Raw genomic sequence first — 13,547 nt, forward strand, 5'->3', positions numbered from 1 at the left:
GCAGCCTGGTAGATAACACATTTGCATCTTCCTCCCAGGTAGCTCTATGAATAGGTGCTAAGCAGCACTGCATGCCCAGCTGAATATCACTGTAGCTGTAAACTGCAGCCTGACTTACAAAAATGCATGCATCATAAGCACCTGAGACACAGACCCTATTTGAATAGAGACCTCATCGTTTCACAAGACAGTTATATGCTGCCCAGCACCCAAACAGATCCCCTGTCCTACAAACATCTGAGATATTGCAAGGCTTCCCTTACAAACAGCATCAGCTAGATGAAATAGCTTGCAGGCACTTCTGGGAGACTGCTTTTACTACTCAGTGACAGCAGAACTGCCAATAGGGTGATAAGCAGCAGCAGATAAGGCCCTAGCATCTAACCAGCATTGTTCATAAACATTACTATTTACCAAGCAATGTAAGAAGCATCTACAAGATTACACATTCACATTCTTAATGAATAGACATTTTATATTCTTCCCTTTTCCCCACTCCTACCAACGTGCTTCTCAAATTGCAAAGACAGGAGAATGCAAGCAAAATGCAGGACAATGTAGCACTTTAAAGACTAACAAGATGGTTTATTAGATGATGAGCTTTCGTGGGCCAGACCCACTTCCTCAGATCAAATAGTGGAAGAAAATAGTCACAACCATATATACCAAAGGATACAATTAAAAAAAATGAACACATATGAAAAGGACAAATCACATTTCAGAACAGGAGGGGGATGCAGGGGGGGGGGGAAGGAAGGAAGGTAAGTGTCTGTGAATTGATGATATTAGAGGTGGGGAGAGTGGGATGTTTGTGAGTTAATGGTATTAGAGGTGATAATTGGGGAAGCTATCTTGATAATGGGTAAGATAGTTCAAATGTTTGTTCATTCCTCTTTGGAGAGTGTCGAATTTTAACATGAATGACAGTTCAGAGGATTCCCTTTCAAGTGCAGATGTAAAAGGTCTTTGTAGCAGAATGCAGGTGGTTAAGTCATTGAGAGAGTGTCCTTTCTGGTTAAAATGGCAAGAAACTGTTTTTTCTTTGTGATCTTGTCTGATATCTGTTTTGTGGGCATTAATCCTTTGGTGAAGTGTCTGAGATGTTTGTCCAATGTACATAGCAGACGGACACTTTCGGCACATGATAGCATATCATACCAGGAGAATGCAAGGATTCTGTCCCTGATAATACATGACCACGGACAAGCCATGTAATAAACTGAAAGAGAATCTCCAACTGTCCATAGCTATTAGCAGCGGCAGGGGAGTCCAGCACTAAAAGGCAAGATCATTCTCTGATCAGATATCCTTGCACAGAGATTTACTCAAATCACACGAGATTGAGTAGAGCAAAACATACTCCATGTAGCAGAAATGTACTTAAATAAATGATAACAAGGCATTTATTCTGGACTGTGATTAAAGTTCTGAATGCAAAGCCAGCTAATGACTCAAAGTGAAATCAATCTTGGGGAGAGGTAGGTACTGTTTTCCAGCCTTGTCTTTATCCAACTGCTTCAAGACCTCTAGCACAGCTGGTGGACCCTGTTTGAGATTAGATTTGCAACAGAAAATGATCTAAATTAAATAACCACTTGCTGAAGTTTAACAGACTCTGGTGCAGAGCTATTTCTGAGGGTTACAGTGCTCAGTCTATCTGCTTGATAAACACATCTGCAAAATCACGTAAGACAGCAGAAACCACTCTCACCAGAAAGAACAGTCAGCAGGTCTGTTGTGCGTGGAGATGACGGAAAAGGACGTACAGTCAATCTTTAGCCTGTGGATAGAGGAAAAAAAATGTAAGGTCATGTCTACATTCACTGTGCTGGAGCTCGACCTTCTGCGGTTTGATTTAGCGTGTCTAGTAAGGACTGCTAAATCAAACACTGAGAGTACCCCCAGATGGCGCCACTACTTCTTGATTTGCGTGATGTAAGGGAAGTTGATGGGAGTGTTTGCTCCCATCGACCGCCTGCTATGGAGATGGCACCAAGCTCAGCTTAAGGTGTGTCAATTCCAGCTACTTAATTAAGGTTATTTACGTAACTGGAGTTTTGTACCTTACGCTGATCTTCTGGGTCTAGAATAGACTTAGCTTAAGCATTTACCATGTCTACCACAAGCGCAGTAAACTTCCAGTATGGAGCTCTGTTAGAGGTCTATGCATAGGACTGTCCCAGATCAGTCACTGGGGGAGATCTAATGAGAAGTATACATGATACAGAGAGGAACCAGGGGTGTCACTGGGGAGAGGAAGGGGAGCTGTAGCCTCCTCCCTTAATTTTCTACCAGGTATCTACTCTCTATAGTCCCAGACAGAGCTCTTAACTAAAACACAGATTGAGGGAGGTCTACACTACACAGCTTTAGCAACACAGGCATGTCACTAAAAAAAAGTCAGATATTATAAAAACACTGTCCGCACTTTTGCGGGACAAAAAACTTCCACCCCCTATAGAGCGCTGTTTGCTTTGTTGGCAGGAGTCACTGTTTACATTTGTGGGGTGTGTTAGCACCTGTGAATGACAAAAGCTTTGCTGCTCAATAGCCAGTGAAGATAAAGTGTGTGACATGTGATGAATTTGGAAGCAGCACATACTTTGTGAGGAGGGTGTTTATAAACAGAGGCAGGATAATTAAGATAACAAAAGGCTTATTAAAATAAACTTAGGATCATTAGATGATCCTGAAAGCATGATCAGGTACTCCAGTCAAAATATGGGAAACAAAGGGTGAGAATAAATGGTGAGCATGGACAGAAGTAAACAGTGGTATCCCTCAGGGGTGTGTAATAGGACCAGCTCTGTTCAACACACTCAGAAATGATCTGGGGGAAAAAAGTGAAAAGAGTGAGCTGGGAAAATTTGCAGAGAATACAAAATGTATTTAAGATACTTAAGTCCAAAGCAGACTGCAAAGAATCACAAAGGGATTTCACAAAACTGGGTGATTTGGCAACACACAATGGCAGATAAAATTCAATGTTGATAAATGTAGAGTAATGCACACGGCAAAGTATATTCCCAAATATACATACAAATGGTGGGGTCTAAATTAGCTGAACCATCAATAAAAGAGATCTTGAAGTCATTGTGGATATTTGTCTGATCTGCTCTATGTCTAGTGACAACAACATCAAAAATCGTAACAGACTATTGGGACTCATTAGGAAAGAGAGTGAGTATAAGACAGAAAATATCATAATGCCTCTATATAAATCAATGGTACACCCACATATTGAATACTGCATGCAGATTTTTATCACTCCATCTCAAAAAAAAAGACGTGGGATTTGGAAAAGGTACAGAGAAAGGCAACAGAAATTATGAGGAGTATTGAACACATTCCATGTGAGGAGATTAAAGAGTCTGGGACTTTTCAGTTCAGCTTGGAAAAAAGATGATTAAGAAAGAAATATGACAGGCGTCTATAAAATCATGAATGATTTGGAAAAATTGAATAAGTAAGTGATATTCATTCTTTCAAATAAACAAAAGAACTAGGAGTCACTCAATGAAATCAAACAGGCAGTCAACTTACAAACAAAAGAAAGTATTTCTTCACAGTCAACCTGTGGAACTCTCTGCTAGAGGATGTTATGAAGAAGACCAAGACTGTAGCAGGATTCAAAAAAGGCTGCAATATGTTCATGTCGAATAGGTGTCTCAAAGGCAACTAGTCACTGTGGGCAGAGATCCAACACCATGTTCTGCACGTCCCTTACCTCTCTTTGCAAGAAGCTGGGAATGGGCAACAGGATGAATCACTCAATGATTGCCAGTTGTGTTCATTCCCTCTGAAGCACCTGGCATTGGCTAGTGTTGGAAGACAGGACACTGGCCTAGATGGACCTTTGGTCTGACTCAGTATGACCATTCTGATGTTCTTACACAGAACCCAGATGTATCTGCTCTTACTGTAACCCATTCACCTCCCAGAGCTGAGCTAGAATACAGGAGGTTCTGATATTAACTGTCGAGAGAGAGAGAGAAAGAGATCCTAACTAACTATAACTATATATTTATAAAAGTTTAAATGTAACAGTATTCCTAAAGTGACTTGCCACAAGATGTCAGATGGGATTTTATATCCCTAATTCTAATTGGCTAACTGATTAAAGGAGATGAGCAAGAGGCTTGAACACACCTTCTCAGCCATAGGCAGGGGCTGCTCTGGCCTCCTGATCAGAGCAGTCCCTGCTTGCATGGCACGTGGCCCAGCTGCAGGCAAGGACTGCACAGGAGCAGGCCTTTGCCCACAGCAGGTAGGGAAACTGCTCCACCCTCACCAGTTAATTTTAACCAGTCAAACCAGGGGTAGCCAACCCATTTAACAGACAGAGCCAAAACAGTGGCGGAAAAAATGCGAAGAGCCGCACCAGAATTGTCAAGCAAACAAAAAAAAAGTAAAAAAAAATTTTTTTTTTTTTTAAAAGGAGGCTGCTGCTTTAAGATGGCCGCTCTCTGGGCGCCATTTTTAAAACCCTGCAGCTCCGACCCAGTAAGCATAGGGAAGCTGGCGGCCGGGAGGGGAGGTGGTGGGGACCGTTGGGGGGGGGGGGGGAGAGGCACAGGAGTGGCTTCGCAAGCTGCATTTTTGGGGGGGGCGAGAGCCACATGCAGCTCGTGAGCCACAGCTGAGTTAAACCTTCACATCCCTAGTCAGAATGTGTTATTAAAGCGGAGTGGGTCTCATATTTGCTTTATTTTATACTGGAACAAGATTTACCTGGCATTGCTTGGATCCTTCAAGGCAGGGACTGGGTGTGGGGTGCAGGAGTCAGGGCAGGGGCAGTTGCCAGAAGCATTGCTCCCTGGGGCTGACTCGGGGTGCTTGCTGCCTACCTGTGAGTGTCTGAAGCATAAACTATCCCTGCCATCATAGTCCTCCCTTTCCATTTGAAGAAAAACAAAATTCATTTCATGCACTCCCATTGTCCTAGCAAAACCCTAGTTCTTACAATTTAAAAGTTCTTGAACAAACAGACTCACAGACAAACAGATGAACAGATACACAAACTCTCTCAAATAGATAGTAAAAGAAAAAGAGTAGACACAGAGCTCCTCCAGTCAGCTAACTGCTAAAGTATTCTTCCTGAAAACTACAGTTTTCAAGTGTCTGAATAGCCCCAGAAATCATAAAGTTCCCCCTCCCAACCAAAATCTGATATGGAGTCCCTGGGGACTATCACCAAAGACATGCCTTTTTTTGTTGTTTTTAAATTGCCAGTTAAGATTTTGAGAGGCAGAATGAGGGGAAGTGAGGAGCTGCCAAATGGCATCTCCTCTAAGCCTCATAGTTCCTGATTTGGGAAATATTATCCCTGATGATTCACTCTACTGTGCACTCTACTGGAAGGGTCACACTCCTGGAATAAAACAGGGGGAGAGGAGAGGAAATGAGGAAGAAGAGGTTCTGAGGCATCCTCATCAAATCCAGAACCCATGCAGGGAGCATTAGCAGAGACCTTTGCCCTTCAATACAGATACCCCCATTTTGCAGACATCCATATAAAGCTAACAAGGAACCCTTCCTCTCCCCTCCCCCATTCTCTCTGTGGGGCACCTTCCCTTTGTCTCCTGAATCATGGACAGGATATGACTGTCAGCACATTGGCAACAGCCCACAGGATATAGTCCCAACAACATGCAGAGGAAATACTGTACACACAGATGGAACAGAATGGGTGTCAGCAAATCCCCCCCCCAATACAGAGCCAATTAAGGCTAGAAAGGAGGTGAGAGAACACTGTAATCTGCAAGAAGTTCCTCAGATTTATCTCTTGGGGAGTTATTTTTACTTTAATAAAGCCATGCTGCTGGAGGCGCAGTTATTGAAGGAAAACACCATCAACACAACCACCTTTTCTAGACAGCTAGATTTGCCACTCATTTTGCACAACTGGGTTTTGGGTAGTAGAGACCTTATTACATAGTGGCCTACAACCAGCTATTCCTTTGCAGAGATAGGAGGAAAGTGTGCAGCAGCCTGAGTGAGCAATTGGACACTGATTGTCTGCAGCAGATTTATTCAGTGTCTGCTTTGTGCTATTGTCATAAAGTGGAGGGCGGGGGGAGGTAGAAGAGGAGAAAAGACATGGGCATGTAAATAGAAAAACAAAGCAGTCAAGTGGGGACTAGGAGAGAAAAGCAAAAGCTTCCCTAATCCATTGCATGGTATGTACCCCAAATTGCACAACTATCCCAAAAGGAATCTTCATGAGTAGAAATCTCCATTTCCTTTACCAGATTTTCATGGTCAGATGAAAATCTGTGTATAAAATGAATAATAAAGAGCAAAGGACACAGCTACTTACACCACTCAAGCCCAGGTTGCCTGAAAAGAGAAATGTGATATATAATAAAGGGAAGAAATGATTACACTTCAAGGCTGTGATGGTCCATTAGCAAGAGACAATAGAGTTTAGCTTTCCTGCCGATGTGTGGGCCAGCCCTTGATGTATGGAGACAAGGGCCCTGAGAAAACATAAGATGTATCTCCTGATGCTGGGATCCATAGAATCATAGAACCATAGAGCTGGAAGAGACCTCAGAAGGTCATCAAGTCCAGCCCTCTGCTCTAGGCAGCACTAATCCCAACTAAATCAACCCAGCCAGGGCTTTGTCAAGCCGGGACTTAAACACCTCTAGGGATGGAGACTCCACTACTTCCCTAGGTAACCCATTGCAGTGCTTCACTACACTCCTAGTGAAATAGGTTTTTCCTAATATCCAACCTGGACCTCTCCCACCACAACTTGAGACCATTGCTCCTTGTTCTGCCATCTGTCACTACTGAGAACAGCCTCTCTCCATCCTCCTTGGAACCTCCCTTCAGGAAGTTGAAGGCTGCCATCAAATCCCCCCTCACTCTTCGCTTCTGCAGACTAAACACACCCAACAGATCATCTTGGACGCTGTATTTTTCCACAAGGGCAGAAGGACTGAACACACAGAATCCCCACCCTTTACAAAACCTATTTAACGGTCGAGAGTCAGGTAAAACTTGGTCATCAATTCTCCCCTGCGATCCTATCCAAGATGATTGCTGAAAACAATTAGGACTGAAGTGGGCAAAGGAACTGGGTTGAGGCTAGAAGGATGTTTGAATAAGATTATTACAACTTTCAAGAAGTGATATTACATGTAACTATTTTCTTTAGCGTATTAAGCTTAGCTAGCATTTTCTGTTTTATATTACTTAGTAACCTACTTTCTTCTATGTAATCTTAGTACTACTTAAATCCTACCTGTGACAGGATGCGGTCACAAAAGACCCCGTGGATTGTTTCTTCCCCTCCCCCCATGTGCTGATCATGCCACTGACACCCATGTTCTTGCTCTTTGGGGTTCCCCACCATCCTGTCCTGCTGGGCCAGATCCTTTGGTCTCCCCCAGACAAGGCACAAAGTTGGGTTTGCTGTCCTGAAGAGCAATGCAGACACTGAACCACTTCAGCTCTGGGAGAATTCAGTTCTACAGCACAGCACCAAGGAAACCAACCTCCAAAAGGGATCAAAACCACAAATAAAAACATTCTCTCTCGGTGTAAAAGTTTTACACAAGGAAAGCTCTTGCGGCTGTTTACCCTCTTTATCCATGAAAGAGAGCTATGCATTGGTCAGTCCCCCAGATTAAGGAATTAGTCAATAAGGGGCCTCTCTGTAGAGCCGAAACAGTGGTAGTTCCCGGAGTAAGCTGGAAGCAAGACTGAGGAGAAGGCATGTGTACAAATGTACATATGTGTTAATAGCTTACGGAAAGAAAGGAAAGGATTCTTTTAACAGATTTTTTTTTAGTATTGCAGTCTCTTATCTTAATGATTTTTTTAACTCCTGTGTCACTAGTTAATACATGGTAAATTGTTAAACCTGGAAGAACTTTATCATGGATCCTGTTTAATTTGTTTGGCCTTTCATTTGAAGTTGGATTCTGGACAAGTGCTCTGGGGGCTTCTACTCTGAGTTAGTGACACACATGATGAAAGTTTCAAACCAGAACTTGATCTATCAGATCTCTGTTTCATTTGCATAGCATGGATACTAAACATTCCCAAGAGAAAGTATATGGGCCTGAGTGAATGCCTTTCGCTCTCCTTTCCAGTGTCAGTAAATATTGTGCTAATATTTTCAAGGAGAGCATGACTATTTCTATTCGACTCATAGATTTGTTTGGCATCTTAAAGCCGTGCAATTTTTTAGGACTTTTATTTAAAGGACGTGTCTTTGATTTTATATATATATATATATATATATATATATATATATATTTGCATTATGCCCCATTTTGGTGGGTTTACCAGAGGACAATAATACATTTACTCCAAGGTAGGGATATAAGCGACTAGTTGACTATCCCTTCAAGGCTCCCTCCAGGAGTGCTCACTGGAACAGCTGACTCCTAGTACTCTGAGAGGGAGTTCCCACCTCTCCCCTTCCCTTCCCTAGTGCAGTGAATCAGCTGATTGAAGGAACAGGGCTAGCTGAGTTCAGGGACAGAATAAGCTCCAGGAGGGAGACCTCTTCTCCTTGTTGGCCCTGGCATGAGTGTTGAGGATACAAGGGCTGTTGTACAAGGGCATTGCTGCATGGAATCGTAAAGGTATGGGTGGCGGAAACAAAATAAGCAGCATGGTGCATTCATCCAAGCAATGATTCAATTAAATTTAGTTTTTGTTGCATTAAACATTTTAGAGAATTTGTTTATATTCCGTGCTTTTTTTTTGTGATGGTACTGCCTGGTACGCAGTTCTGGCACCTCCAGTCAGAGCTTACCTGGAAAGAACAAAGCATACCGGCACCTCTGCATGCAAATGTCTAATAGTTGGCTGGGCCATGTCTCTTAAAAGAGCAATGCCCGCCCTACCCCGAACCGCCTTTTATTTTGTGCTCAACAACTTCCCCCTGTAGTACTGGCACTTTTTTTTTTAAACAAACAAAAAAAGCACTGGTTATATTTATAGTTATATATTTAACATTATTGTATGGGTGTGTTTGGTGGGGTGGGGTACAGGGCATACAATAGTCATGTGGCTCTTTTGGTTAACGGTGGTTGCAAATGCGGCTCCTACATCACATAACAGTGAGTACCACTACTGTAAGGACGGATAAGGATTTTAGAAGAAGCAGACAATATTCGGCATGAGGAATCAGCTGTCCTGGCTTGCGCCAGGTCCCCACTGCTGTGCTTCAACCTTTTATATGTATTAAAAGCCTGCCAGCTCTCAATACATTTAAAAGGCAGAGCCGCAGCGGGGTTAGCTCCCGAGGCTGGGAGCTAACCCCACTGAGGCTTCCCCGCTTATCGACTAGTCGAAGGAAAATCCATCTACTAGTCAATTAGTTGAATAAACTACATTTAACATCCCTACTCCAAGGGTAGTTAGTTTTATTTGATTTCATATTAAACAAATATCTTAAGCATTACTCCTTGTTAATTATCCCTTGTTTTTAATATAGTATCTTCCCTACCTATGGACCGCTTAAAATATATATTTATATCTGGGGTTTTTGTTTGTACTGGGACACACTGCACATCCACATCTTAGTAAAAGAGATGACTAAGGGGGGATATGATAGAAATCTACAATATCACGAAAGGTGTGGAGAAAGTGAATATGGAAGTATTATTTATCCCCTCACATAACACAAGAACCAGGGGTCACCCAAAGATTAGGAAATACTTCTTCACACAACACAGTCAGCCTCTGGAGCTCATTGCCAGTGGATTCCGTAAAAGGCAAAAGCATGAGCAGGCTCAAAAAGACCTAGGTAAACACATGGGCTGCGTCTAGACTGGCATGATTTTGCGGAAATACTTTTAATGGAAAAACTTTTCCATTAAAAGTATTTCTGCAAAAGCGCGTCTAGATTGGCAAGTGCCTTTGCGCAAAAGATTTGCTTTTGTGCAAAAGCATCCGTGGCCAGTCTAGATGCAATTTTGTGCAAGAAAGCCCCGATCGCCATTTTAGCCATCGGGACTTTTTTGCACAAAACAGTTCTTCCCTGTCTACACTGGCCCTCTTGCTCAAGTATTCTTGCACAAGAGGGCTTTTTCCCAAGCGGGAGCATGAAAGTATTTGCGCAAGAAGCACTGATTTTGTACAATACAAAGTCTGTGCCCGTGCGCAAATTCAAGCGGCCAGTGTAGACAGCTGGCAAGTTTTTTGCAAAAGCGGCTGCTTTTGTGCAAAATCTTGCCAGTCTAGACGCACCCATGGTGTTTAGGACCATCAATGGTTGTTAGTCACAATGATCACAGGTACAACTCAGTGATCTGGTTGCCCCTAAATCTTTGACTGCCAGAAGCTGGAACTGGAGGACCAAAAAAAAAAAAAAAAAAAAAAAAATGGATCACTTGATAATTGCTCTGTTCTCTTCATTCCCTCTGAAGCATTTGGCATTATGTAGGAAGACACAATACTGGGCTAGATGGACCATTGGGCTGTCCAAGTATGGCTGTCCTTACTTTTTTTACATTTTGTTATTGGTGAAATGGGTGGAGATACTTCACTTTGCAAAGCACTTTGAATTCCTTCAATGAGCAAGTCCTTCTTGCCAGCAAGTTAGGAAGTATGGATTGGATAAATGGACTGAAGGTGGATAGAAAGCTGTCTAGATTTTCAGGCCCAACGGGCAGAGATCAACAGCTCGATGTCTGGTTGGCAGCTGGTTTCAAGTGGAGCGTCCCAAGGATCAATTCCAGGGCTGGTTTTGGTTAACATCTTTATTAATGCTTCAGGGGGTAAGCCAAGTTATCTGTACAGGATAAACTTTAAAAAACAACAAATAGCTGGTAGCACTTAAGACTAACAAAACATGTAAATAGTATCATGAGTTTTGGGGGGCACAGGAGTCACCTGAAGACATGGACTATGCCCACAAAAGCTCATGCTACCATCTACATGTTTTGTTAGTCTTTAAAGGGCTACCAGACCATTTGTTTTGTTTTAAGTTTATCTTTATTAATGACCTGGATGAGAGGGGATGAATGACACTAAGCTAGGGGGAGAGGTAGATATGTTGGAGGGCAGGGATCAGGTCAAGAGTGACCTAGACAAATTGGAGGATTGGGCCAAAAGAAATCTGATGAAGTTCAACAAGGACAAAGGCAGAGTCCTGCACTTGGGATGGAAGAATCCCAAGCACTGTTACAATTGGGGGAACAATGGGCTAAGCAGCAGTTCAGCAGAAAAGGACCTGGGGATTACAATGGATGAGAAGCTAGAGATGAGTCCACAGTATGTCCTTGTAGTCAAGAAGGCTAATGGCATATTAGGGTGCATTAGAAGGAGCATTTCCAGCAGATCTAGAAAAGTGATTATTGGGCACTGGTGAGGCCACATCTGGAGTATAGCCTCCAGTTCAGGATCCGCTCCCCTCTCCCCCCCCCCCCCCCGGCTATAGAAAGGATGTGAACACATTGGAGAGGGTCCAGCAAAGGGCAATGAAAATGAGGAGGCTGGAGCACATGACCTACAAGGAGAGGCTGAGAGATTTGGGTTTAGTCAGTCTGTAGAAGAGAAGAGTGAGGGGGGATTTTATAGCAGCCTTCAACTTCCTCAAGGGAGGTTCCAAAGAGGGATGGAGAGAGGCTGTTTACAGTAGTGATGGATGGCAGAACAAAGAGCAATAGTCTCAAGTTACAGTGGAGGAGGTCTAGGTTGGATATTAGGAAAAACTATTTCACTAGGAGGGTGGTGAAGTACTGGAATGGAATTGGGGAGGTGGTGGAATCTCCATCCCTAGAAGTTTTTAAGTCCCAGCTTGACAGAGGCCTGGCTGGGATGATTTAGTTAAGATTAGTCCTGCTTTGGGCAGGGGGCTGGGACTTGATGACCTCCTGAGGTCTCTTCCAGCCCTAGGATTCTATGAACGAAAAAAATGCTATGTAAATGCAAAGTTTTATGATCAATCGAACTCTATAAAACTGATGTCTCTTTTTCCTAAAAAATACAGTGGACTTCAGGAGATGTCATGTTGACATCTCAAAGTGCCTCTTAGAACTGGAATGCATGCCCTGATGAGATCTAAAATTCCTTTTCTTCAAAAACTCAAATGCTATTTTTTGCTCCCTTGATGTTTGTAAGTGTCTTTGCAGCACCGGAGAAAATGACTATACAAGGGAACAGTTGAACCGACTATACAGAAAGTACTTTCAAATGCACAAAGTGAACAAACTAGAGGAGAAATTTCACAAGCTTCCCTTCTAATTTCAGTAGTTATAGCATTTCTAGACATGAGAAATTTTAAAACCAATGCACCAAATGCCAAAACCCAATGTACTTTCACCCACAATATGCATTTAGTGCAGATTAAACCTTCTGCATACATTCCATCCTAGGGAGGAATAAAACTCTTAAAACTATAACTTCAGCTTCTACTATAATGGCAAGATACAACCAGCAAGAAGGGGATAAGGGCAGAAGGCAAGATTTGATACTCTGAATTCAAAACTCAATGCACTGAAAGTTCTATCCTAGAATAGAATGTAAAGACTGTAGGAAACAGGGGTACCATGTCCTTCAGGAAACAATGAGGCACGTTTCTAAAGCATGCACATTCTTTAGGAAGCCATTAAAGGATACAACTGCTGTAAATACAAAATAGCAGGTTTATTTATCTACTTGAAACAAAAACTGCCCTTAAAGGCAAAAAGGTACAGGATGTAAAGATCTACTCCAGGATCATCCCACTAGGGATCAACTGAATTTAATGTTCAGTTTAAAGAATTGCATATAAATTTGCTCCTTGATCCTAAGGCATTTGAGTGGAGGTGAGAGAAGCATAGTCAAAGGCCTTGCCTCAAGAAGTTTTCATTATCATGAAACTGTATGGTAGAAAAGACTACCACATGATCCATTAGATGTGTGTCTGAAGAATTAATCGCAAAATAGAAGAGCTTGGTTCTGTGGATCCAAACATTTTCACCTTTCCTAGAAAAAATACTTCAAGAATCACTTCTTAAATCACAGTTTCTAAAGCTTCTGTTACCTATTCCCATATGTTACGATGCCACCAGCACTATGCCAAAACCTGCTTCTCCTGTGACACTAATCTCAGAAGTTGTTGCTTGCCCACGTTATAGGCATGGCATTTGAGAGAAGGCATAAAATGAGCTGTTCTATTTTCTCCCTGTGGGAAAGCTGCTGTTTCCTTGGAAGAAAACTATATAGTTATTTTAAAGGACAGTTAGTGGGTTTTTCACTTAGCCATCACATTAACAACCACGTAAAGGTCCTTTGTAATTAGCTCTTCACTGGGATAGCATTTTGAGTTTTCTGGTCATATCCTGCCCTCTCTGACTGAAGGCAGAACTTATGGCTTGTTTCATGGTTGCCAACAGCAGAGACACAAAAGGCAGGTCTGCTCCTTTTACAGAGATCTGTCTTCAGTCTCCCGGTCAATACCTAAATAGACAGACACCCCTCAGCAACTTCAAGACTCACTTTTTTCTATTCAAAACATTTATTTTTGCAAACGTGTAACCACTGAAATTTTCAGTGGTTACATGTTTATACACAGGGGGGCAGACGGGATCCAGTGC

General features: G+C 42.4%; 1 protein-coding gene across 28 annotated transcripts in view; it reads right to left on the bottom strand.

The window, feature by feature from the left end:
* Positions 1-13,547, bottom strand: part of MICAL3 (microtubule associated monooxygenase, calponin and LIM domain containing 3) — a 234,511-nt gene that overhangs the window by 195,061 nt on the left and 25,903 nt on the right. For all 28 annotated transcript variants that reach the window (XR_016346908.1, XM_089769356.1, XM_089769377.1 and 25 more), the window contains exon 2: positions 1,712-1,780. The gene's annotated coding sequence lies outside the window, so the exon portion shown is untranslated. The remainder of the gene's footprint in view (positions 1-1,711; positions 1,781-13,547) is intronic.

The sequence above is a fragment of the Pelodiscus sinensis genome, chromosome 1 (genome assembly GCF_052426305.1).
Source record: "Pelodiscus sinensis isolate ZL-2025 chromosome 1, ASM5242630v1, whole genome shotgun sequence".
Classification (NCBI taxonomy): Eukaryota; Metazoa; Chordata; order Testudines; family Trionychidae; genus Pelodiscus; species Pelodiscus sinensis.